Source organism: Heterodontus francisci, chromosome 16, assembly GCF_036365525.1.
Source record: "Heterodontus francisci isolate sHetFra1 chromosome 16, sHetFra1.hap1, whole genome shotgun sequence".
NCBI lineage: Eukaryota > Metazoa > Chordata > Chondrichthyes > Heterodontiformes > Heterodontidae > Heterodontus > Heterodontus francisci.
In genome coordinates, this window is record NC_090386.1 from 24365416 (window position 1) to 24392238 (window position 26823).

A 26823-nucleotide genomic window follows, 5' to 3' on the forward strand; every position below is an offset into this window, starting at 1 on the left:
CAGTGTGTACCATCTACAAGATGGACTGCAGCAATGTACCAAGGCTCCTTCACCATCACCTTCCAAACCCGTGACCTCTACTACCTAGAAGGACAAGGGCAGCAAATACATGGAAACACCACCACCTGCAAGTTCCCCTCCAAGCCACACACCATCCTGACTTGGAACTATATCGCCGTTCCTTCACTGTCACTGGGTCAAAATCTTGGAACTGCCTTCCTAACAGCACTGTGGGTGCACCTACCCACATGGACTACAGCAGTTCAAGAAGGCAGCTCACCACCACCTTCTCAAGGGCAATTAGGGATGGGCAATAAATGCTGGCCTAACCTGTGAATCCCACTTTCCATGAATGAATAAAAGAAATTGATTAAAGAAACAATTATAGCTGTGAGGAGGGTGATCTGGTAGAAAGATCATCAAATGAGGCCATGGGAGTTGAACTGAAGAATAAAAAAGGAGCAATCACACTACTGGGAGTGTACTATAGACCCCCAAACAGTCAGAGGGAGATAGAAGAGCAAATATGTAGGAAAATCTCTGAGTAGTGCAAAAACAATAAGGCATTAATAATGGAGGATTTCAACTACCCTAATATTAACTGCAATGGAATTAGTGTGAAAGGCACAGAGGGAGCAAAATTCTTAAATGCATTGAGGAGAACTTTTTTTAGCCAGTTTGTAGCAAGGCCAACAAGAGACGGGGAGGTTCTGGACTTAGTTTTAGGGAATGAAGCTGGGCAGGTGGAAGGAGTATCAGTTAAGGAGCATTTTAGTGGAAGTGATCATAATTAGATTTAGGGTAGTTATGGAAAGGAAAAAGATAGACTAGGGATAAAATACCACATAAAAGACTGGTTAACAAAATTGAGGCTCATGGATTAGGAGGGTCAGTGTCCAATTGGATAAAAAAATTGGCTCAAGGACAGAAAACAATGAGTTGTGGTAATTGGTTGTTTTTTACACTGGAAGATGGTCTACAATAGTGTTCCTCAAGGGTCAGTGCCGGGGCCACTGCTTTTTTTGCTATATACAAATGACTTGGATCTTGGAATACAGAGTAGAATTTCAAAATTTGCCGATGATACCAAACTTGGAGAAGTGGCAAATAGTGAGGATGATACGAACTGCCTGTAATAGGACATAGATAGGCTAGCAGAATGAGTAGACAAGTGGCAGATGGAATTTAATACAGATAAGTGTGAGGTGATGCATTTTGGCAGAAGGGATAGAATGAGGCAATAGAGACTTAATGACACAGTTCTAAAGAGTGTGCAGGAGCAGAGGGACCTGCGGGTGCATGCGCATCGATCTTTGAAGGTGACAGGACATATTAAGAGAGTGGTTAGTAAAGCATATGGAATCTTGGGCTTTCTAAATAGAGGCATTGAATACAAAAGCAGGGAGGTTATGCTGAACCTTTATAAAGCTCTGGTTAGGCCCCAACTGTAATACTGCAACCAGTTCTGGTCACCACACTTTAGGAAGGATGTGAGGGTCCTTGAGATGGTGCAGAGGAGATTTACCAGAATGATTACAGGGATGGGGGATTTTAGTTACAAGGTTGGGTTCGGAAAGCTGTTGTTGAAGCAATGGAGATTGAGAGGAGATCTGATAGAGGTCTATAAGATTATGACAGGCTTCGATAAGTTAGTCAAGGACATGGACTTGCTGGGACAAATAGCCTCTTTCCATGCCATAACTGACTCTAATAAAAAGTCTCAGTTGGGGAAAAGCTAATTTTACTCAGCTGAGATGTGATTTAGCTAAAGTGAACTGGAAACAACTAATTGCAGGCATTCAGGAAAGAGATAGTGAGGGTTCAGAGCAAGTATGTTCCCTTGAAGAAAAAGGGTGAGAATAACAAATCCCAAGCTCCCTGGATGTCAAAGGAATTAAAGGAGAGGATAAAGAAAAAAAGGGAAGCTTATGTCAGATACAAAGGGTTCAACACTGCAGAAAACTTAGAGGAGTATAAAAAATGTGGGGGTGAAACTAAAAAGGAAATTAGAAAAGCAGAGAGAGGGCATGAAAAAATATTGGCAAGTAAAATCAAGGAAAACTCAAAGAATTTTCATAAATACAGAGGATAACTCAGGAAAGAGTAAGTCTTATTAAGGACCATAAGGGTGAGCTGTGTGTGGAGCTGGAAGACATTGGCATGGCTCTTAATGAATACTTTGCAATGGTTTTCACAAAAGAAAGGGACAATACAGACATTGCAATCAGGGAGGAGGAGTGTGAAATATTAGATGAAATTAACATAATGAGAGAGGAAGCATTAAGGGGTTTAATATCTTTAAAAATGGATAAATTCTCAGGCACAGATGAAATGTATCCTAGGCTGTTAAGGGAAACAAGAGAAGAAATAATGGAGGCTCTGACTATCATTTTCAAATCCTCACTGGCTACAGGTGTGGTGGCAAAGGACTGGAGACAGCTAACATTGTATCATTGTTTAAAAAGGGAGAAATGGATAGACTTGGTAAATACAGGCCTGTCAGCCTAACCTCAGTCGTGGAGAATTATTGGAAAAATTTCTGAGGGACAGGATAAATCTTCATTTGGAAAGACACAGGTTAATCAAAGACAGTCAGCAAGGATTTGTTAAGGGAAGGTTGTATCTGATTAATATGATTGAATTTTTTGAGGAGGTAACAGAGAGGGTTGATGAGGATAATGCATTTGATGTAGTCTATATGGCAGTCTAAGAGAACCAGGCAGGCAGTGCAGGAGTCCTCTGAGTCTATCTTGCTTGTTAATTGGTTTTCCATTTTGGATACTGGTGAGGGTGATGGTTCCTCAGGGGAGTGCAGTGAGAGCAAAGTTCGTGGCACCATGGGTGACTCAACTGCACAGGAGGGGAGCATGAAGAGTGGAAGAGCAATAGTAATAGGGGATTCGATAGTCAGGGGATCAGACAGGTGTTTCTGCGGCAGTAAATGTGACTCCAGGATGGTGTGTTACCTCCCTCATGCCAGGGTCAAGGATGTCACGGAGCGGCTGCAGGACATCCTTCTGGGGGAGATTAGAAAGTGTAGATGTACAAAGAGACTTGGGTGTCCTCCTCAATAAGTCGCTGAAAGCTAACATGCAGGTGCATCAAGCAATTAGGAATGTTAATGGCATGTTAGCCTTTATCGCAAGAGGATTTGAATACAGGAGTAGTGAAGTCTTGCTTCAATTGTATAGAACCTTGGTTAGACTGCACCTGGAGTATTGTGTGCAGTTTTGTTCCCCTTACCTTAGGAAGGATATTATTGCCATAGACGGAGTGCAACGAAGGGTCACCAGACTTGTTCTTGGGATGGCGGATCTGTCCTATGAAGAGAAATTGGGGAAACTGGGATTGTATTCTCTAGAGTTTTGAAGAATGAGAGGTGATCTCATTGAAACCTATAAAATACTTAAAGGGATAGACAGGGTAGATGCAAGTAAGCTGTTTCCCCTGGTTGGGGAGTCTAGAACCAGGGGACGCAATTTTAAGATAAGAGGGAAGCCACTTAGGACCGAGATGAGGAGAAATTTCTTTCCTCAGAGGGTTGTGAATCTTTGGAATTCTTTACCCCAGAGGGCTGTGGAAGTTCAGTCATTGAGTATGTTTAAAACAGAGATTGACAGATTTCTAAATACCAATGACTTAAAGAAATACGGGGATAGTGTGGGAAAAAGGCATTGAGGTGGATGATCAGCCAGGATCGTATTGAATGGTGGAGCAGGTTCGATGGGCTGAATGGCCTACTCCTGCTCCTATGTTCTATGTTTAGCAAGACTTTTGATAAGGTCCCACATGACAGACTGCTCACAAAACTAATAGCTCATAGAATCCAAGGCAAAGTGGCAAGTTGGATCCATAACTGGCTCAGAGGCAGGAAACAAAGGGTAATGGTCGATGGGTGTTTTTGTGACTGGAAGGCTATTTCCAGTGGGGTTCATCAGTGTTCATTCCTCGGTCCCTTGCTTTTTGTGGTATATATCAATGATTTGGACTTGAATGTAGGGGCTATGATTAAGAAGTTGGCAGATGATGCAAATTTAGATTTAGATATACAGCACTGAAACAGGCCCTTCGGCCCACCGAGTCTGTGCCGACCATTAACCACCCATTTATACTAATCCTACACTAATCCCATATTCCTACCACATCCTCACCTGTCCCTATATTTCCCTACCACCTACCTATACTAGGGACAATTTATAATGGCCAATTTACCTATCAACCTGCAAGTCTTGTGACTGTGGGAGGAAACCGGAGCACCCGGAGGAAACCCACACAGACACAGGGAGAACTTGCAAACTCCACACAGGCAGTACCCAGAATTGAACCCAGGTCGCTGGAGATGTGAGGCTGCAGTGCTAACCACTGCGCCACTGTGCCGCCCAAATATTTGTCATGTGGCTGATAATGAAGAAAAAAGCTGTAGACTGCGAGAAGATGGCAATGGACTAGTCAGGTGGGCAGAACAGTGGCAAATGGAGTTCAATCTGGAGAAGTGTGAGGTAATGCATTTGTGGTAGGCTAACAAGGCAAGGAAATGCACAATAAATGGTTGGATACTGAGAAGTGTAGAGGAACAGAGGGACCTTGGCGTGCATGACGAAAGATGTCTGAAGGTGATTGAACATGTAGATAAGGTGGTCAAGAAGGCATACAGGATATTTATCATTATTAGCCAAGGCTTAGAATATAAGAGGTGGGAGGTTATGCTAGAACTGTATAAAACGATAGACCACAGCTGGAGTACTGCATGCAGTTCTGAGGGTACAGAGGAGATTTACAAGGATGCTGCATGGAGTGGAGAATTTTAGTTATGAGGAAAGATTGGGTAGGCTAGTGTTGTTTTCCTTGGAACAGAGGAGGCTGAGGGGAGACCAAATTGAAGTGTATAAAAATTATGTTGTATCTAGATAGAGTTGATAGGAAGGCCCTATTCCCCTTGGTTGAGGGGTCTATAACCAGGGGGCATAGATTTAGGGTAAGAGGTAGGAGGTTGAGAGGAGATTTGAGGGGAAACATTTTCACCCGGAGTGTGGTAGGGATATGGAACTCACTGCCTGAAAGGGTGATAGAGGCACAATGCTCATAATATTTAAAAAGTACTTAGATATGCACTTGAAGTGCCATAACCTACAAGGCTTTGGACCAAGAGCTGGAAAGTGGGATTAGGCTGGATGGCTACGTATTGGCCAGTGTGGACATGATGCGCCAAATGGCCTCCGTACATGCTGTAAATTTTTATTATTCTGTGACACTATTCAAGAGGCTTTGTCTCAATAATAAAAGGGTTTACTTCAAAAAAATCAATGAAATTTCAGGAAAGATGGTTCCTTTCAGAGTGGAAAATTCTTCCCCAAGTTTTTCCTTCTTTTTAAAGGTAGCTTCCTTTCCTATGCTTAACTTTCTACATTTTGGCCTGTTTCCCCTGATACTTTATCTCCTTGCATTCCCTGATATTTCATCCCCATGTGTCCCCTGATATTTCACTGTCTTCACCAGAGGGAAAAATTTGCTTGAATCAACATTGTCAATCAGCATCTAATACAGACAGTGAATTAAAGAGAATTTTGATGCTTACACGAGTGGAAGGGGGCTGATGTGGAGTATAAACAATGGCATCGACCAGTTGGATTAAATGATTTTTTTCAGTGCTGGAAAAACTATGTAATTCTATGTATATCAGCCTCATTGACTACGAAGGCAGCATCAGAGATTGAAGTAATGTCAGAAAATAACTCTGGAGGGTTGCCTGTGCTGGTCTGAGTGCTGCAGAGGCAACCCAGGTCTCCTGGAAACCAGGGCAGAGATACCTCACAGCCATCACTCAGTGGAATGCCATTCTTTGACTTTTCACTTTGTGCAGTTTCTTAATGTATTTTTATTTCGTGCCCATCAACAAGCCTGCTAAAAAATAAATGGAGGGGACATTCCTGAATAATAAAAAGCAAAAAGACATTGACTCAGCAAAAATGTTGGAAGCTGGGGGATGATATGATGATATGGAAGAGATGGTTGCAATCCTGGCTCAGTGTGGGGAAGGTTTGAGACACTGGGCTGAATTTTATCAGCCCCTCGATGCTGTGGATCGAGGTGAGGAGGCCTGTAAAATGCTAGCAGGAGCAGCCTGCCTCAACCCACAACCCTGAGAGGGCCCAGGCAGATATTAGTGGTGGCGGCAAGGCCTCGGTGGGGCCCCCCTGCTGCTTGGCAGCAGGGCCTTCATTACAATATTGAAATGAGTTAAATTAAAATGCAAATTAACCTACCTGCCGCCGCCGGCTGTCCCCACGCCAATTTTACAGCCATTTGGCTGCAACTCGCACGCCTTCAGAACTCCGTTGGAGTTCTGAGGCGCGACACTGGTGGGGAGCGGGGAGGAATAAAATTATCAAGACGGGAGGGGGGAGCGAGGAATCTATTCCTATTGGTTGTGCGGATGGTGGGAAGGGGCTGAGGGTCAAAGATTCAGAGGTTTGGGGAGGAAGTTCAGAATTTCATAAAGTCTATTTTTGGGGGGATAGGTCAATTTATGTGTTTAGGACTCAGTGAGGGGGGACAGGGGATTCAATGTTAAATTAAAAGTTTATTAAACTTGTTACTCACACCGGCACCTTTAAATATGTTAATATATCCTTAAGGGCTTGAAGCCCTTTAAAAATGGCCTAAGCGCCTGTGTGGTGGTGCCGGACACCGTTGCCGGGGACACGGCCGCCGCCCACTCTATGTTATCGGGGGCGGCCGCTCCGCCCCCTCCATTTAAATGAGCCCCCGTGGTTCTCTGGTGGCAATTGCGTGTTGGAAGGCCGCTGACTTCACAGCGCAGCACGCTGATAAAATTCAGCCCAGTGTGTTTGAGATGTTGGCTAAAGGTGATTAGCTGAAGACCAAAAGGTCATGATTATAAAATGTGAGTCTGTTCCTGATGAACTGCTCCTGATGAATACAATCCCCTCTCCCGAACCCCAATCTCCCTTCCTCGAAATACAATTCCCCCCCACTCCTGAACCCCAATCTCCCTCCCTCAAAATACAATCCCCCTTCCCCAAACCTCAATCTCCCTCCCCTGAAACCCAATCTCTTTCTCCCAAACTCCGATCGCCCTCTCCCGAACCCCAATCGCCTTCCCCCAAACCAAACTCGCCCTCCTAATCACCCTCCTCCGAACCCCAAACTCCATCCCCCGAACCCCAATCTCCCCTTGAGCCCCAATCTCCCTCCTGCAAACCCCAATCTCCGTCACTCAAACCCCAATCTCCCTCCCCAAATCCCCATCTCCCTCCCCCAAAGCTCAATCTCCCTCCCTCAGCCCCGAAATACCATTCTCGTAAGCACAGACTTCTCCTCCTGAACTCCGATCTCTACAATTTCCCCCCAAAAGCCCTTTCTCCCCCTCTGAACCCTAATCTCCCACCCATGTTCAATCTCCCTCCGCAACCACAATCGCCCACCCCTCCCAAGCCTCGATCTCCCCCGCCACGACCCCCAATCTCCTCCCTAAACCCTGATCTGCCCTCCCAGACCCATTTTCACTGCTGAGCACCAATCTTTCCCTGGCAGCTCCCAGTTTTGATCTCCCTCCCGCTCTGGCCCCAAGCAGCAAAGTGGATGATGTATTTAAATAGTTGCAGAAATCTTGTGATGGAGGATTGACCGACTATCAAATGACCAATCTCCTGTTCAGTTCTACAGCCTGGTTTCCATTCCAGTCAAACCCGTGATGGGATAGCGTCGAGGGAGCTTTACTCTCATCTAACCCGTACTATATTGGGAATCTTTTGGCTGTGAGGATTTTACATGAATATATTGGGCTGTCTGCACCTAGTGTCCAGTGGCAATGGGGCCACAACACAAATCTGCTCCTCATTGTTCACACATTGCCAGTCTCACATAGACAGGTCTTAAGGATTGATGGTGAGGGAGATAGAAACATTCCTTCATTCAGTAGAAAGGATTCTTCTAAGGCAAGGTAAAAACATATCGTTGTGACAATGTAGAGGGAGCTTTATTGTGTATCTGACCCGTGCTGTACCTGTCCTGGGAGTGTTTGATGGGACAGTGTAGAGGGAACTTTACTCTGCATCTAACCCACGCTGTATCTGGCCTGGGAGTGTTTGATGGGACAGTGCAGAGGGAACTTTACTCTGCATCTAACCCATGCTGTATCTGGCCTGGGAGTGTTTGATGGGACAGTGTAGAGGGAACTTTACTCTGCATCTAACCCATGCTGTATCTGGCCTGGGAGTGTTTGATGGGACAGTGTTGAGGGAACCTTACTCTGCATCTTTTTTTTTTCCAAAATATACTTTATTCATAAAAATCTGTAAAAATTACATTGCCAAACAGTTTCCAAACAGCACCAAAAAATACAAACATTGCAAGGGAGATCAGTTTCCTTCAATACTGTCATGAGTTTCTTCACAACCCTTCCGTTTCACAATTGTCATGTCAATTACAGTTTTACATTTACAGCACTTGAGAATATTAACGATACAGTTCGAGGGGTTTCCCATGGATCCAGCCCCTCAGCCCAGCTTGGTGGGGGGACCTTACACTGTGGTCTTTCCCCATTGAGCCTTTGCTGCGGCTGCCCCAAGCTTTAGTGCGTCTCTCAGCACGTAGTCCTGGACCTTGGAATGTGCCAGTCTGCAACATTCGGCGGTGGACAACTCTTTGCGCTGGAAGACCAGCAAGTTTCGGGCAGACCAAAGGGCGTCTTTCACCGAATTGATAGTCCTCCAGCAGCAGTTGATGTTTGCCTCGGTGTGCGTCCCTGGGAACAGCCCGTAGAGCACAGACTCCTGTGTTACAGAGCTGCTTGGGATGAACCTTGACAAAAACCACTGCATCTCTTTCCACACCTGCTTTGCAAAGGCACATTCCAGGAGGAGGTGTGCGACTGTCTCTTCCCCACCACAGCCAACGCGGGGGCACTGTGCGGAGGGGGCGAGACTTCGGGTGTGCATGAAGGATCTGACAGGGAGGGCCCTTCTCACCACCAGCCAAGCTACGTCTTGGTGCTTGTTTGAAAGTTCTGGTGATGAGGCATTCCGCCAAATGACTTTGACGGTCTGCTCGGGGAACCATCCAACAGGATCCACCGTTTCCTTTTCCCGTAGGGCCTTGAGGACATTCCGTGCAGACCACTGCCTGATGGACCGGTGGTCAAAGGTGTTTTCCCGCAGAAACTGCTCCACGAAGGATAGGTGGTACGGCACCGCCCAACTGCACGGAGCGTTCCGCGGCAATGTGACCAGGCCCATCCTTCGCAACACCGGGGACAGATAGAACCTCAGCACGTAGTGACACTTGGAGTTTGCGTACTGGGGATCTACACACAGCTTGATGCAGCCGCACACGAAGGTGGTCATCAGGATGAGGGCCACGTTGGGTACATTTTTCCCGCCCTTGTCCAGAGATTTGAACATCGTGTCCCTCCGGACCCGGTCCATTTTAGATCCCCAGACGAAGCGGAAAATGGCTCGGGTGACTGCCACGGCGCAGGAGTGGGGTATGGGCCAGACCTGCGCCACGTAGAGCAACAACGTGAGCGCCTCGCACCTGATGACCAGGTTCTTACCCACAATGGAGAGAGATCGCTGCCCCCACATGCCCAACTTTTGTCGTACCTTGGCTACTCGCTCCTCCCATGTTTTGGTGCACGCCCCGGCCCTTCCGAACCATATCCCCAGCACCTTCAGGTAATCTGACCTGACGGTGAAGGGGACAAAGGATCGGTCAGCCCAGTTGCCAAAGAACATGGCCTCGCTCTTGCCGTGGTTAACTTTGGCTCCCGAGGCCAGTTCGAACTGGTCGCAGATGCTCATCAGTCTGCGCACGGACAGCGGATCCGAGCAGAAAACGGCGACGTCATCCATGTACAGGGAGGTTTTGACCTGAGTGCCTCCGCTGCCTGGGATTGTCACCCCTCTTATGCTCGCATCCTTCCTAATAGACTCAGCAAAGGGTTCAATACAGCAAACAAACAAGACCGGGGACAGAGGGCAGCCCTGTCTGAATCCAGATTTGTTCGGGAAACTTTCCGATTCCCACCCATTGATTGAGACTGCGCTACTGATGTTTGTGTAGAGCAGTTGGATCCAATTGCAGATTCCCTCCCCAAACCCCATTTTGGAAAGCACGTCCATCATGTAGGTGTGCGATATCCTGTCAATAGCCTTCTCCTGGTCCAGGCTGATGAGGCAGGTGTCCACCCTCCTGTCCCGTACATAGGCGATCGTATCCCTGAGTAGTGCGAGACTATCAGAGATCTTCCTGCCGGGTACAGTACAGGTCTGATCGGGGTGAATCACCAACTCCAGAGCAGACTTGACTCGACTGGCTATGACTTTGGACAGAATCTTGTAATCAACATTAAGCAGTGAGATGGGCCGCCAATTTCTGATTTCTGCCCTCTCCCCCTTCTGCTTGTAAATGAGGGTGATGATGCCTTTTCTCATGGATTCTGACATGCTGCCGGCCAGGAGCATACTCTCGTATACTTCCAGCAGGTCCGGGCCGACCCAGTCCCACAGGGCCGAGTACAACTCGACCGGTAAGCCGTCGCTCCCGGGAGTTTTACTCGTCTCGAAAGACTCGACGGCCTTTGTCAGCTCGTCCAGAATTAGCGGCTTGTCCAGTCTCTCCCTCCTGCTGTCATCTAAGACCTCTGTGATAGATGACAGGAAGGACTGGGAGGCTCTGCTGTCTGTGGGCTTCGCGTCATACAGCCCAGCATAAAAGGATTTGCTGATCCTTAGTATGTCGGACTGCGAAGACGTTACCGAGCCATCTTCTTCCTTCAGGCTGCTGATAACAGAGCTCTCTCTGTGTACCTTTTGGAAGAAGTAACGCGAGCACGTCTCATCCTGCTCGATGGAGCGGACTCTGGACCTGAAGATGATCTTGGAGGCCTCCTTGGCAAAGAGCGAGGCCTGCTGGCTCTTCACCTCTTGGAGGTCCTCCTTGACCTCGACCCCCATTGACTGCAACCGGAGTAGATTTTGCATAATTTTCTGGAGTCGGGACAGTTCCCTCTGTCTCTCTCTCGCCTTCTGAACACCTTTGTGGATGAAGAACCTCTTGATGTTCTCCTTAATCGCTTCTCACCAGTGAACTGGAGACTCAAAGAGGGGTTTCACGGTCCTCCAACCATTGTAATCCCTTTTGAGTTCTCAACGTTCTCTGGGGTCAGCAGTGTCGCATTGAGCTTCCACGTCCCTCTGCCAACCCGCTGGTCGTCCTGTAAGTGACAGTCGGCCAGTAAGAGGCAGTGGTCGGAGAAGAACACCGGCTTGACGTCGGTGGATCCGACCGTGACAGCACGGGACACAAACAGGAAGTCAATCCTGGAACGGGCAGACCCGTCCGATCTTGACCATGTGTATCTGCGCTGCGCTCCGTCTGCAGGTTTGCTGAAGACGTCGTGCAGTTTGGCATCCTTAACTGTTTCTACTAGGAATCTGGGCGTAGCGTCCAGTTTGCTGTCGTCACTGCCGGATCGTCCAGCCGCATCGATGATGCAGTTGAAGTCACCGCCTAGGATGACCGGCCTGGACGTCGCCAGCAGCAGTGGGAGCTGCTGGAAGACGGTCAGCCGCTCGCTGCGTTGTACCGGGGCGTACACGTTGATCAACCGGAGCGGAGCGTTGTTGTACATCACGTCTGCTGCGAGGAGGCGGCCGCCCACCACCTCCTTAACTTCGGAGATGGTGAAGTTACCTCCCCGCAGCAGAATACCCAGGCCGGAGGAACGGCAGTCATTACCCCCCGACCAGATCGATGGCCCGTGGGACCACCATCGCGACCACTGCCTGTAGGTGCTGAGGTGTGGTATTCCACACTCCTGCAGAAACAGTAGGTCAGCTTTGACCTTGGCAAGGTAATCCAAGGTTGAAACACATCGCGTAGTAGATTTAATGCTACGCACATTAATGGAAGCAATTCTTACACCCATTTTTTACCAAAAATTAGTTGTTGCTTCCCATACCATTTGTCCTCGCTAGTCCCAGTCCTTCCCCTTCGGGATGTTCCTGCATACCCATCGTATGCGCAAGCAGTTTCACGTTGGTTGGGCTCAGAAACCCCTCCTGATTTTTCATGCAGGGTTTGTGCCGCTTGGGTGACATCGGGGGGGTCTTGTAGGCAGAGAGGATTGGGTTGTCCTCAGCTGCTTCCATCTGTTCCTCCTCGAAAACATCACAGCTCCCGGTCTCCCGGAGCTCAGGTGCGCCAGATGTGTCTTTGCTCCCGGTGTCCCGGAGCTGAGATGCGTTGGCCACGTCGTTACGTGTGGGGCATTGGGGTTGGGGCACGCCGGCCCCATCACAGCTTCCAGTGCCCGGGGGCTGGGATGCTTTATCATCCATCTCGGAGTTCTGCCGCCTCTTTTGAAGGGGCTGTCGTTCCAGCATTTCCCCGTCCAGTGAAGAGGATTTGTTGCAGTCTGATTCAGAAGAGAGCCTTCTCTTGCCACTGGTTTGGGTGGTGGTTTTGGGATGCTTTTTCTTTGTGGTTTTCCTCTGGACCACTTGCCACTGACCTGTTTGTCCATCTGCTGCCTCCTCCTCCATTGATTCTGTCTGTGGAGGAGGGGTTTCCGGGCGCTGGGTAGGTGCTGGGTCGTTGGTTTCCGCTGCCTCCCCTTCCTTCTCAGGTTGAAGTTCCTCACTGCGGAGAAGGTTGCTGGTCTCCTTTCGAACAGTGGACGCCTTCGTTGAACCTTCTCCCGGCCTTTCCTTGGACCTTGCCGCCTGAGCGTAGTTGAGGCAACGTTTGGGGCAGGTCTTGTAGAGATGGCCTGCCGCACCGCACAAGTTGCAACACTTAGTCTGCTTACAGTCCTTGGTCTGATGGCCTTCCTCCTTGCAGTTCTTGCAAACAACCGTGCTGCAGTTGGCTGCCATGTGACCAGATTTGCCACAGGTGCGGGAAACTCTGGGCTGCCCAGCGTAGAACAAGAAGCCTCGACTTCCCCCGATAGCGAAGCTGGAGGGAGGGTGGATGATGGCTCCACTGGGATCTACCTTCAAGGTCACCTTGACCTGCCGCTTGCTGGTCCAGATCCCAAAGGGGTCCTTGACATCAGTGCTGCTGCCAGCCACCTCGACGTACCTGGCGAGAAATGTGAGTACATCCACCACCGGAACATGGGGGTTGTAGAGGTGAATCGTCACCACCCGGTCCCGTTGTGACGGAAGCGTGAAGAGCGGCTCCGCTGTGAGGATCGACAGTGGCGCCCGGTCCCCTTTCTCCTTGAACGCCTTCAGGAACTTGATGCATCCCGCCACGTTCCGGAACGTCACGTCGAAGTATCCACTGCTGGGGAAATCCTGCAGGCAGAAGACGTCCGTCGCTTGAAATCCGCAGCAATCGAAGAGAATTTTCTTGATGAAGAAGGTGCGATCGACCGGTGCATCTCCTTCCTTGTCCTTCACGACCACCCGAACGGTGTTGCGCACTCCCTGGCCCGAAGCTCGAAAATTGGTTATAGCCATTTTACTCAAAGCTTCCCCAGGATCAAAAGGCAATGATCATGGTCTCTTCTCAATCAAATAAGCACTGATAAGAACAGATACTACACTTGATCTTAGCCAAAAGGCCGAGAAGCGATCACCTTACTCTGCATCTAACTCTGACTACAGATTGATTGCATTTAGGAGCACCTACTGATTGATGATGACCTTGCAATGAACCATCTTGAGACCACTTCATAATGATGGAACTTGTCACAAATATTTCTCTTTTGTCGAAGCTTTTTGTCTTGCACTCATCAGGACAATTCGAAAGAATAGCAATGTAAGGGAAAACAGCAAATTTATACTGTATGAGAAGAGAGTGCTGATTGCTTGGCAAGTGGACTCGAATTGATAGAAGGATTGCTATGGAGAATGCACAAGTTTATAGTGACTGACAGTTAACTGCCAAGCTTTGTATGAAATTTAAACCAGGCAGCTTGACTCTGATTGGTTAAGGCATTGTCCTGAGGAATGTACCAGCGAATGGCTGTAACTTATTTTGTTCAGCTGAAACAGGTGCAATGCGTGTACATGTTCTTTCTGTCGGCAAAGAACAGGTCCCTGTATATTAATATATATAGCTTCCAGTATGTGCAAATGCAGCAAGACCTGGACAATATCCAGGCATAGGCTGATAAGTGGCAAGTAACATTCACGCCAAACAAGTGCCACACAATGACCATCTCCAACAAAACAGAATCTAACCGCCTCCCCTTGACATTCAATGGCATTATGATCACCAAATCCCCCCCTATCAACATCCTGGGGGTTACCATTGACCAGAAACTGAACTGGAGTAGCAGCATAAATACTGTGGCTACAAGAGCAGGTCAGAGGCTAGGAATCCTGCTGTGAGTAACCCACCTCCTGACACCCCAAAGCCTGTCCACCATCTACAAGGCACAAGTCAGGAGTGTGATGGAATACTCTCCACTTACCTGGATGGGTGCAGCTCCAACAACACACAAGAAGCTCGACACCATCCAGGACAAAGCAGCTCGCTTGATTGGCACCCCATCCACAAATGTTCACTCCCTCCACCACCAACGCACAGTGGCAGCAGTGTGTACCATCTACAAGATGCATTGCAGCAATGCACCAAAGCTCCTTAGACAGCAACTTCCAAACCCGCGACCTCTACCACCTAGAAAGACAAGGGCAGCAGATACATGGAAACACCACCATTTGCAAGTTCCCCTCCAAGCCACACACCATCCTGACTTGGAACTATATCGCCGTTCCTTCACAGTCGCTGGGTCAAAATCCTGGAACTCCCTTCCTAACAGCACTGTGGATGTACCTACCCCACATGGACTACAGCAGTTCAAGAAGGCAGCTCACCACTACCTTCTCAAGGGCAGTTAGGGATGGGCAATAAATGCTGGCTTGGCCAACGACGCCCACATCCCACGAATGAATAAAAAAAAACATAAACTGGTACATTCTCCAGGGCAACACTTCTACCAATCAGATTCCACTTGCCAACCAATCAGCACTCTCTTCTCATACAGTATAAATTTGTTGCGTCCCTCACATTGCTATTATTTCGAATTGCCCTGATGAGTGCAAGACGAAAAGCTTCGACGAAATGTCTCTATTTTCAGCAATACTCAAGTTCTGTCCGACCAAACGATTATATATTTCTTTATTCAATGACAGAGCTCTAGTTCCCAAGGCAATACGCATGGACAAGTTTTGTAAGGAATGTTCCTGCAATTGCCAAGAGCTGTTCATCTCAGCCGTGATACTGAATTTCCTATTTGATTTCTTGGTGACTATCTTATATTGGTGACCTCTAGTTTTGCTCTTCCCCACATGGAAACACTGGCTGAGACTTTCCCATTATGAGTAAGTCCAGCCTTCAGGATCAAATGCGGGTCCTGAGCCCATGCGGACGGCCAACGGAACCGCGGCAGCAATCTTCTCGGCGGTGGCCAACTAAGAGCTGCCACTGGGCCTGTCATCCAACTCAGGATATCATGCTGCCTTTTCACACTGCCGGCCCAATTAGAGGGCCAGCAATCTGCAGCCTCGGCAGCGCCACTAAGAGAGGTGGCCGCTGCTGAGGCTGCAAGGAGAACGAGATGATGCCTCAGGTTTGACGCTCCATTGAAGAGGAGGTGAGATAATTGTTGCCATGCCAGGCCAAGCAGGTAAGCCCCAGTGATCGGAGGGGTAACCCCTCCAGCGGTGGTGACAGAGCTACAGGGCATCCAATGCCATTGGGGACCCCTTCCTTGGGTTACGGAGTCTCCGGAAACCAAAGTCCCCACCCAAGAAGCTGCTGAGACGCCGCCTACATTCAGCTGTTAGCCTCCCCATGCAACATGGAGTCGCTCCATGGCTGGCAAAATGCCAGCAGCCCAGGAAAATGGCTGCCATTTGGCCCTTTAATTATGTTGTTGTGATCCTGTAGTTTTTTTTTCCGGGAAGAATGCGGTGTGCCTTTAAGGCTGGAAAAGGAGCAGTACTGCTTTAAGGCAACAAGCTCCAGAGACTGAGTCAAAGAATGCATTCTCGTTACCCCGGGATACAGCCACTCAGGACCAAAGATCGAGAGATACAATGTTACAATTTAATTTTGAACTGGCTTATAGTGGAAACAGACTGTTGTAACTCTCAGATACACAGACAGACAACTGGACCAGTATATACTGAAGGAAATAAGAGCTCTCTCTTGGCTTATTTAAACCTTATTTATTATACTCTCAGAATTCTGATGCCTGATTAATTTCTGAAAAAGAAAATAACCAATTCCTTTAACTACTGAACTGTAATTGTTGAAATTCATCGCTGGAAAAGAAGAGCGTCAATTCAACTGCTGAACTAGACTACGGACTGTTCTACTGTTGAAGAACCTTTTTTTCTCCCCATTAGATGGCTGTGAGTACTTCAAGCAACCTTGGATTGTTTCACATTTGGCAGGAGTGTAAATCTGCTAATATTTTCTATTTTAAATGTTGTTTATATCTTAGTAGTGTCTAAGAATTTAGTTTTTCTAATTAAACAGTTAATTTGCTGATCTAAAGACACCTGGTTTGGTTAGCTTCATTCAAATGGTACAATTTGGCTGGGTCTTTAATTTGCAAATTTTAAAATGACATGTTAGGCGATCTGTGGAGGGCCGGGATTGAATCAACGGTATGTTTCTCCCACCACAATCAGAATCGTATGTTTTGATTGGGGGCTTTGACTTGAGCGGTCAGTCGTAACATATTAGTTGGGTTTCTCGTTCAGGATTGGAATCATATCTTAATTGGGGGCTCGCTCGAGATTGAATCATATTTAATTTGATGGCACGCATTTGGGATCTAAATCAAACCAATTACAAAGAAATAAAAGAACCAGGTCTCTTGTATAATAAGGTACAATCTATACCATTGTAATGGCATTTGTGGTTGTAGCAGAGTTTTTGGCAAAGCAGAATTTTTCCCTGAGTGACTTGATAACTTTAACTAAGAACGAATTAAAAGAATTGGCAGCGAAATTGGGGTTCGAATTGAAATCAGTTGCCAAAAAGTCAGAGATAATTAACATAATAGCTGAACATCTGGAATTACTAGAAGATGATGATGATGATAATACTGATGAAAGGGAATATGAGGAACAAGAAAGGGAATACAAGAGCCAAGAAAGCAGAAGGTAGTAGGTCCGAGAGTGATGCAGTGGTATTGGCTAGGATTCATTTAGAAACGAAAAAACTTGAGGCAGAAAAAGAATTAAGAATACTTGAATTGGAAAAAGAGGAAAGGGAAAAAGAAAAAGCAATAGCAATAAGAAACTTGAAGTGGAAGACAGGGAGAAAGAGAGGGAATTGAAGTTAAAAGAGTTGGAACTAAGACAAAAGGGTAGTCTTGAATCCAAGGAAAATTCGGGTCAGGAAGAATCTGAATTCAGATCAGGACCCAGTGAAAAGTTGTTTAAATTTATACAGGCTCTTCCTAAATTCAAGGAAAGGGATGTAGAGGCATTTTTCATATCTTTTGAAAACATAGCCAAACAAATGAAATGGCTGAAAGAAAGCTGGACATTGCTTATGCAGGGCAGGCTGGTAGGCAGAGCTCATGAAGTTTATGCCATGCTTCTTGAAGAGGCTTCTGCAGATTATGAGATGGCAAAAAAGGCTATTCTCGCTGCGTATGAGTTAGTCCCTGAAGCTTACCGTCAGAAGTTTAGGAACTTATGGAGATTGGCTGGGCGGACATATTTAGAATTTGAGAGGGTGAAGCAAATTACTTTTGACCATTGGATGCAGGCATTAAAGATAGAAACCACATATGAGAACCTTTGAGAATTGATTCTCTTAGCATAATTTAAAAACTCCATTCCTTCAGTATGGAGAACTCATAAAGATAACCTGAAAGTTCTGAAATCTAGGCAAGCAGCAGAGATTGCTAATGATTTTGAGCTTGTGAATAAGCCAACCTATTTTGTCCGTCACCCCCATAAACCCAAGAAGGATAGAAAGTGGAAGAGTGAAAGGAAGGCAAGTAGCCAGGGACAAGAAGGAACAGCTGGGAATGCCCCAGGATCACTTCCTCAAGTCACAAAGGAAGGTGCTGAGGGTAGAAGTGAGGTTTGCAAGCCAAAGTGTTATCATTGCAACAAAATGGGTCATCTTCGTTCAGAATGCTGGAAATTGCAAGGTAAACCCATAGGACATGTTGGGGTACGCAAAGTTAGTGCAAAGGAAAAGACTCTGACTGAGAGTATAGCTAGAGCTTTAACGACAGCTATGAATGTGAAATTAGATACTAAAACTAAAGGAGTGCGGCGGTTAAGAATAAAATACCTGAGAGTTAAAAATGAATTTTTGTCAAAGGGGAGAGTAACTCGGTATACTGTAAGTGAGGCAGGAAAACCTATCATTATGCTCAGGGACACAGGAGCAACCCAAACACTCTTGCTGGGGAAAGATATGAGGTTTCCACCAGAGAGTGCCTTGAACGCTAAAGTTTTAGTTAATGGAATTGGCTGGGAGTATATACCCGTACCTTTGTATAAAGTGTGGGTAGAGAGTGACTTAATATCTGGGATAGTAACTGTAGGTGTTGTCCACAGTTTATCAGTAAAAGGGAATTGATCTACTCCTAGGAAATGATTTGGCTGAATCAAAAATATCAGTTTCTCCTATAGTTACAGAGGAATCAAGTGAAATTAAGGAAATGGAGCAATTACAGGAACAAGTTCCCGGAATATTTCCTGCGTGTGCAGTCACCCGAGCAATGACTAAACAGGATCCATTGTCGGAGGTAAAAGGGGCACCACAAATAGATAGCCAGGTATCTGAAGCCTTATTTGGGGATTTAGATAATCCAGATGAGTTGTTTAATAGATTGTCTGTCATTGCAACACAGCAAGCTGATCCAGAGATATACTGAATAACACAGACAGTTCCGTCAGAAGCTGAGGTGAAAGGAGTTCCAGAAGGCTGTTATATGGCATACGGGGTTTTGAGGAGGAAATGGAGACCGCCTCATAGGCCTGCAGATGAAGACTGGACAGTTGTTGAACAGATATCTGTACCACCTAAATATCGACAAGGATTATTAAGGTTAACACACGGCATTCCTTTTACAGGACATAGGGGAATTCGGAAGACCAAATCACACATAAGCCAACATTATTGCTGGCCAGGCCTTATAAAGAATGTGAGACAATTTTGTAGGACATGCCATACATGTCAATTGGTCGGAAAACCACAATCTACCATAACTCCAGGGGATGAAGTATTAGAGTTTTTATCGTCACAGGGAGAACCATTAAAAGCACAGTTCAGTGGCCCATATAGAGTGATCAAAGGTAGATTACTTGATTGACACCCCTGATTGCCGGATGAAGAACCGGTTGTGTCACATTAATATGCTCAAACAATATTACTGCTGGGAGGAGGACAAGCCAGTACAGGTGTGTCAGGTAATCAGGACTGTGGAGAAGGAAAAGGATAGTGAGAATGAGGCAGAAGCAGGCCTGGGAAATTCTCAGATTGAACCTCCAACTATCCAATTAGTGAATACAGAATGGCTAGGAAAATTAAACAATAGGCTTTTACACTTAGAGGCAAAACAGCGTGAAGTCCTAACCAGGGTTTTCACAACATTTCAAAAAGTTTGTAGGGATAAGCCAGGATGTACAAAATTAGCCACACATGGGGCTGAATTTTACCAGCCCCTCGATGCTGCGGGTCGCGGTGCAGGGGCTGGTAAAATGCTGCAGGGAGAGGCCCGCCTCGACCCGTGATTTCGAGACGAGCCCACCGTATTTTACCGGCAGCAGCGGGACCTTAGTGCGTCCCCCCCGGCCGCACAGCGGTGGCACCACAATTAGCATACGGTAATGCTTACTTACCTATGCTGATTATGCAGCCTGCTGCCTCTCCACCGACACTGCTGGATTTTGCATTGAATGGGAGGCCGTCACGTGCTGTCCCGTTCACGATCCGAAAAGTCGGCAGGTCCTCACTCTGCATTACGGAAGGGAGAAGGGAGGGGGATACACAGGGGTCTAACTCAGCATTCTGGAAGGGAGGGGGATACACAGGGGTCTAACTCAGCATTCTGGAAGGGAGGGGGATACACAGGGGTCTATCTCTGCATTCTGGAAGGGAGGGGGTTACACAGGGGTCTAACTCTGCATTCTGGAAGGGAGGGGGGATACACAGGGGTCTATCTCTGCATTCTGGAAGGGAGGGGGGATACACAGGGGTCTAACTCAGCATTCTGGAAGGGAGGGGGGATACACAGGGGTCTAACTCAGCATTCTGGAAGGGAGGGAGGATACACAGGGGTCTATCTCTGCATTCTGGAAGGGAGGGGGATACACAGGGGTCTAACTCAGCATTCTGGAAGGGAGGGGGGATACACAGGGGTCTAACTCAGCATTCTGGAAGAGAGGGGGGATACACAGGGGTCTAACTCAGCATTCTGGAAGGGAGGGGGGATACACAGGGGTCTATCTCTGCATTCTGGAAGGGAGGGGGGATACACAGGGGTCTAACTCAGCATTCTGGAAGGGAGGGGGATACACAGGGGTCTAACTCAGCATTCTGGAAGGGAGGGGGATACACAGGGGTCTATCTCTGCATTCTGGAAGGGAGGGGGGATACACAGGGGTCTAACTCAGCATTCTGGAAGGGAGGGGGATACACAGGGGTCTATCTCTGCATTCTGGAAGGGAGGGGGGATACACAGGTGTCTAACTCAGCATTCTGGAAGGGAGGGGGGATACACAGGGGTCTAACTCTGCATTCTGGAAGGGAGGGGGATACACAGGGGTCTAACTCAGCATTCTGGAAGGGAGGGGGTATACACAGGGGTCTAACTCTGCATTCTGGAAGGGAGGGGGATACACAGGGGTCTAACTCAGCATTCTGGAAGGGAGGGAGGATACACAGGGGTCTATCTCTGCATTCTGGAAGGGAGGGGGGATACACAGGGGTCTAACTCAGCATTCTGGAAGGGAGGGGGGATACACAGGGGTCTAACTCAGCATTCTGGAAGGGAGGGGGATACACAGGGGTCTAACTCTGCATTCTGGAAGGGAGGGGGGATACACAGGGGTCTAACTCTGCATTCTGGAAGGGAGGGGGATACACAGGGGTCTAACTCTGCATTCTGGAAGTGAGGGGGAATACACAGGGGTCTAACTCTGCATTCTGGAAGGGAGGGGAGATACACAGGGGTCTAACTCTGCATTCTGGAAGGGAGGGGGGATACACAGGGGTCTAACTCAGCATTCTGGAAGGGAGGGGGGATACACAGGGGTCTAACTCAGCATTCTGGAAGGGGGGGGGGGATGCACAGGGGTCTAACTCTACATTCTGGAAGGGGTCTAACTCTGAATTCTTAAAGGGAAGGGGGGGTATATGCAGAGGTCTCACTCTGCATTCTGAAAGGAAGGGGGTCTGGGATTACTGGAGGGAAAACTGTGCTGGCATGAAGGGAGGTACCGTGTACCATCCCTCCGTTAACAGTGTACGCTCTGTGTTTGTGAGTGGCAATGGCACACTAGGCACCTGTGTGTAGGGAGGGTGCCAGAAAGGCCAGGAGCATTAAGGTTATATGGATGGTGGGGGCAATCGATTCCGCTGGTAGGATCTTGATATGGTCATGCTGTTCCACTCTGAGTGTTGGCCAAGATGGGAAATGCCATGGCATGCCACATAGTTGATCCAGGAAAGCAGCTGATGTACCCGTCAACACCAATCCATGCCCTGTTAGGAACCTTCGAATACATGCAGGGTTCAACTTTATTTATCACATGGAAATAAGTATGGCTCATCCTACATTGTGTGATCCTCTGCACGTGAGGTTCCGTATGCACCAGAGGCAATATCAACAGGCAGGTGCGATCCACATAGAGGCCCCTGGTCGTGAGCAGCAGCCCCCAAGGGGAGCTCGGCCATTACGTTTGCCGTGCATCTACAGGCCGCACATGATATGCCATCGGATGTCAGAGCACCAGTGTCAGAGAAGATTGCGCATATAAAGAGGGTGGTGACACGTCTCGGTGCCCTGCTGAAGGATGACCTGCAGCCCATGGGCTCCGGTGGATATCCCATGCCTTTGTTCCTCATAGTGGCAGCAGTTCTCAAGCTTGAAACCTCTTCAGCCTTTTAGGGGCCCACTCGAGACCTTAGTGGGGTCACACAGTCAGCAGTGCATCTGGGAGGTCACCAATGCCCTGCCCCGGAGGGCCAGTGAGGATGTCCGCTTCAGGACGGACTCCCACAGCCAGGCCCAGAGGGCCATTGGTTCTGGCACCATAGCCGGAGAAAATCCATCTGAACCAGGAGTTTTATTCTCTTTGAGTTGATTAGTTTATTTAATATTTATTTTCTTATTTTAGATTCAGTTATATAATTTCCAATCGTCCTCTGACATCATGTCTTATTGATTTGTCTCCCTGATAAATACTGAACCAAAATAATTATTTAATATTTTTACCATGTCAGTATAGCTGTCTGTGATTTTATTCTGATCACCCTTTATTGGCCCTAGTCCCATCCCAATCTTCCTGTCTTTATTTATGTGCCTGTAGAGTATATTACTATTTTGTTTTATGTTCTTTGATTGTTTTCCTTCTCCCAACTGTAATAAGTAGCAGAGTAAACCAGTCCTTTGTACCCTCAGGCTTTATTACCTGCAATTACAGACACAGAGGCTGCCATCTGGGCTGGTTTCCTAATAAAATAATCCATTCACTGGCAGCAATCAAGCCTTGTCATAATCTGTATATTGTACTTGTTGGTTAGAATAGTACATTAGGGTCTGTGTTACATGAGCTGGGCATTGGCTTCTGGTTAGCCAGATTACAATCTCCTTGTTGCAAAAGAAGCTACAGTCTTCAATGTGAGGGATAGTTCAGATTTAAATCCAAAATAATCTCAGATTTATTCCCAAATTTGGGTCACTTCAGGGTGGTGTGCACTTTGACTTTTTAAAATAAGTGAAAGGGTGTGTCATTCCCTATATGTCTCTCCACCCTCCATCATGGAACATGGGTGGAGCCTATTAACTGCCTGTTAACAGATTATTACCTGACATTTATGTTTGTTTTTATTTTGTCCCAGAGACCTTAGTGGAGAAGCTCACCAATCACTGTTGGTCTGTGAAGAGAAAGTCACCAATCACTGCTAATCTGGGAGGATCGTGTCTCCAATCACTGGTGATCAGCGAGGTGTGAGTCTCCAATCACTGTTGGTCTGTGAAGAGAAAGTCACCAATCACTGGTGATCTGGGAGGACCGTGTCTCCAATCACTGGTGATCAGCGAGGTGCGAGTCTCCAATCACTGTTGGTCTGTGAAGAGAAAGTCACCAATCACTGGTGATCAGGGAAGAGCAAGCCTCCAAACACTGGTGATCTGGGAGGAGCGAGTCTCCAATGGCTGGAGATCTGGGAGGAGCGAGTCTCCAATCGCTGGTGATCTGGGAGGAGCGAGTGTCCAATCACTGGTGATCAGGGAAGAGCGACTCTCCAATCTCTGGTGATCAGGGAAGAGCAACTCTCCAATCGCTGGTGACCTGGGAGGAGCGAGTCTCCAATCATTGGTGATCTGGGAGGAGCGAGTCTCCAATCACTGGTGATCTGGGAGGAGCGAGTCTCCAATCACTGGTGATCTGGGAGGAGCGAGTCTCCAATCACTGGTGGTCTGGGAGGAGCGAGTCTCCAATCACTGGTGATCTGGGAAGAGCAAGCCTCCAAACACTGGTGATCTGGGAGGAGCGAGTCTCCAATCACTGGTGATCAGGGAAGAGCAACTCTCCAATCGCTGGTGATCTGGGAAGAGCAACTCTCCAATCGCTGGTGATCTGCGAAGAGCAAGTCTTCAATAGTTGGTGATCTGGGAGGAGTGAGTCTCCAATCGCTGGTGCTCAGCGAGGTGCGAGTCTACAATCACTGGTGACCTGGGAGGAGCGAGTCTCCAATCATTGGTGATCTGGGAGGAGCGAGTCTCCAATCACTGGTGATCTGGGAGGAGCGAGTCTCCAATCACTGGTGGTCTGGGAGGAGCGAGTCTCCAATCACTGGTGGTCTGGGAGGAGCGAGTCTCCAATCACTGGTGATCTGGGAGGAGCGAGTCTCCAATCACTGGTGATCTGGGAGGAGCGAGTCTCCAATCATTGGTGATCTGGGAGGAGCGAGTCTCCAATCACTGGTGGTCTGGGAGGAGCGAGTCTCCAATCACTGGTGATCTGGGAGGAGCGAGTCTCCAATCGCTGGTGATCTGGGAGGAGCAAGTCTCCAATCACTGGTGATCTGGGAAGAGCGAGTGTCCAATCGCTGGTGATCTGGGAGGGGAGCGAGTCTCCAATCACTGGTGATCTGGGAAGAGTGAGTGTCCAACCACTGGTGATCTGGGAGGGGAGCGAGTCTCCAATCACTGGTGATCTGGGAGGAGCGAGTCTCCAATCACTGGTGATCTGGGAGGAGCGAGTCTCCAATCACTGGTGATCTGGGAGGAGCGAGTCTCCAATCACTGGTGATCTGGGAGGAGCGAGTCTCCAATCACTGGTGATCTGGGAGGAGTGAGTCTCCAATCGCTGGTGATCTGGGAGGAGTGAGTCTCCAATCATTGGTGATCTGGGAGGAGTGAGTCTCCAATCATTGGTGATCTGGGAGGAGCGAGTCTCCAATCGCTGGTGATCTGGGAGGAGTGAGTCTCCAATCATTGGTGATCAGGGAGGAGCGAGTCTCCAATCACTGGTGATCTGGGAGGAGCGAGTCTCCAATCACTGGTGATCTGGGAGGAGTGAGTCTCCAATCGCTGGTGATCTGGGAGGAGTGAGTCTCCAATCATTGGTGATCTGGGAGGAGTGAGTCTCCAATCATTGGTGATCTGGGAGGAGCGAGTCTCCAATCGCTGGTGATCTGGGAGGAGTGAGTCTCCAATCATTGGTGATCAGGGAGGAGCGAGTCTCCAATCGCTGGTGATCAGGGAGGAGTGAGTCTCCAATCACTGGTGATCTGGGAGGAGCGAGTCTCCAATCGCTGGTGATCAGGGAGGAGCGAGTCTCCAATCGCTGGTGATCAGGGAGGAGTGAGTCTCCAATCACTGGTGATCTGGGAGGAGCGAGTCTCCAATCGCTGGTGATCAGGGAGGAGCGAGTCTCCAATCGCTGGTGATCTGGGAGGCGCGAGTCTACAATCATTGGTGATCTGGGAGGAGTGAGTCTCCAATCACTGCTGATCAAATGGGAGCGAGTCTCCAAGTGCTGGTGATCTTTGTGCTAAAATAGTGAGACTTTGTGATGCTGTGCGCTGTTGTCCATTAAGAACAGGATTGACTCTGTCCAATCTTATTTCGCATGAGTACAAGGAGACCTCCAGAAGCAGGACAGCCTGCTACCTTTGTGCCTTTCAGAACCTTCCCAATAAACTCTGAAACATTTTATTATAACAGAAGTAAGTAATCTAAGGTCTCACTTTTCAATAAAAAAGCCTTTGTATTTTCCTCAATGACTGTAAGAAACATCTCATGACAGAGATATTCCGTGTGAAAATGTTTCTGACTGGCAGCCTTTTGTGTGGACAAAGTTAGTCCTGTCAGTCCGTTGTAATAACAACAGGAGATCATAAAAAGCTGCTGCAGTCCAGTGTATAAACCATTAGGTAACAGCTGTTCCTAAAGTAGTGTCAGATGGCCCGTACACCTGTGTGTAAAACTCCATGGTGTAGACGCTCAAGCATTACTTTCGGCCCAATGCACAGAGGATCAAATAGGTCCACTCACGGGACACCAATGTTTATTTCATCTCTGGACAAAGCGAGTTTAATCCCAGGCACAGCAGTCACCAAGGATTACCATCACATGTTGTGAAGAGCAATGCACAATGAGTAGATTTTGAGACTCAGATTTTTGACAGTAACTAATAAGAAGCTCAATGAACGATCAGTTTGCCCTGACGTTCAATCTTAAAGGGTAAATGTTCTGCCCTGAATTGTCCTCAGGATTTTCCAAAGCAATCGGAGCCAATGAATTGCTTTTGAAGTTGTCACTTTTTTTACAGGTAAATGCAGCAGGTAATTTACGCACGACGATGTCTCACAAATAGCAATGAGATCATTTCCATTGGTGGGGCAGTCTAAAATTAGAAAACACAAAGATAAAAAAGTCACTAATAACTCCAATAGGGAATTCAGGATAAACTTCTATACTCAAGAGAGCGATAAGAATATGGAACTTGCTACCGCAGGGAGTAATTGAGCCAAATGCATTTAAGGAGAAGCTGGATAAGTACATGAGGGAGAATGGAATAGGAGGATATGCTGATAGGGTGAGATGAAGTTGGGGGGGGGGGGGTGGTGCGTGGTGCAGGAGGCTCATGCAGAGCAGAAACAGCAGCAAATACCATTTGTATGAATGGCCTGTTTCTGTGATTTAAATTCTATGTAATGTAATTCTATGTAATCTGTTTTTGATGATATTAGTTGAGGGATAAATGTCAGTCAGTTCAACTTCACTGCTCTTCCTCTTTGTGCCATGGGATCATCTATGTCCACCTGAGAGAGCAGCCGAGGTCCTGGTTTAATATTTCATCCTAAAAAAAGGACACCTCCAACAGTGCAGCATTCCCACAGTATTGTACTGAAGTGTCAGGCTGGATTTTTGTGCTCCAAGTCTCTGGAGTGGGGCTTGAACCCACGATGACTGTCACTGAGTGTTACTGAGAGGCGAGAAAGGAATCTAGCGTTCCCTCTCAGCCTTCACCTGGTCTTACCGTAACAGGGTTTAATTTTAAACTCTGTTTTTTTAGCTCCCCCTTAGTGAATCCTTGTTCACTAACTTCCAATTATAAGGCAAAGAAACAA

General features: G+C 47.6%; 1 pseudogene; it reads right to left on the bottom strand.

The window, feature by feature from the left end:
• Window positions 1–13497: 13497 nt before the first annotated feature.
• On the bottom strand, window positions 13498–13606 carry LOC137378549 (U2 spliceosomal RNA; annotated as a pseudogene).
• Between the last annotated feature and the right edge of the window lie 13217 nt (window positions 13607–26823).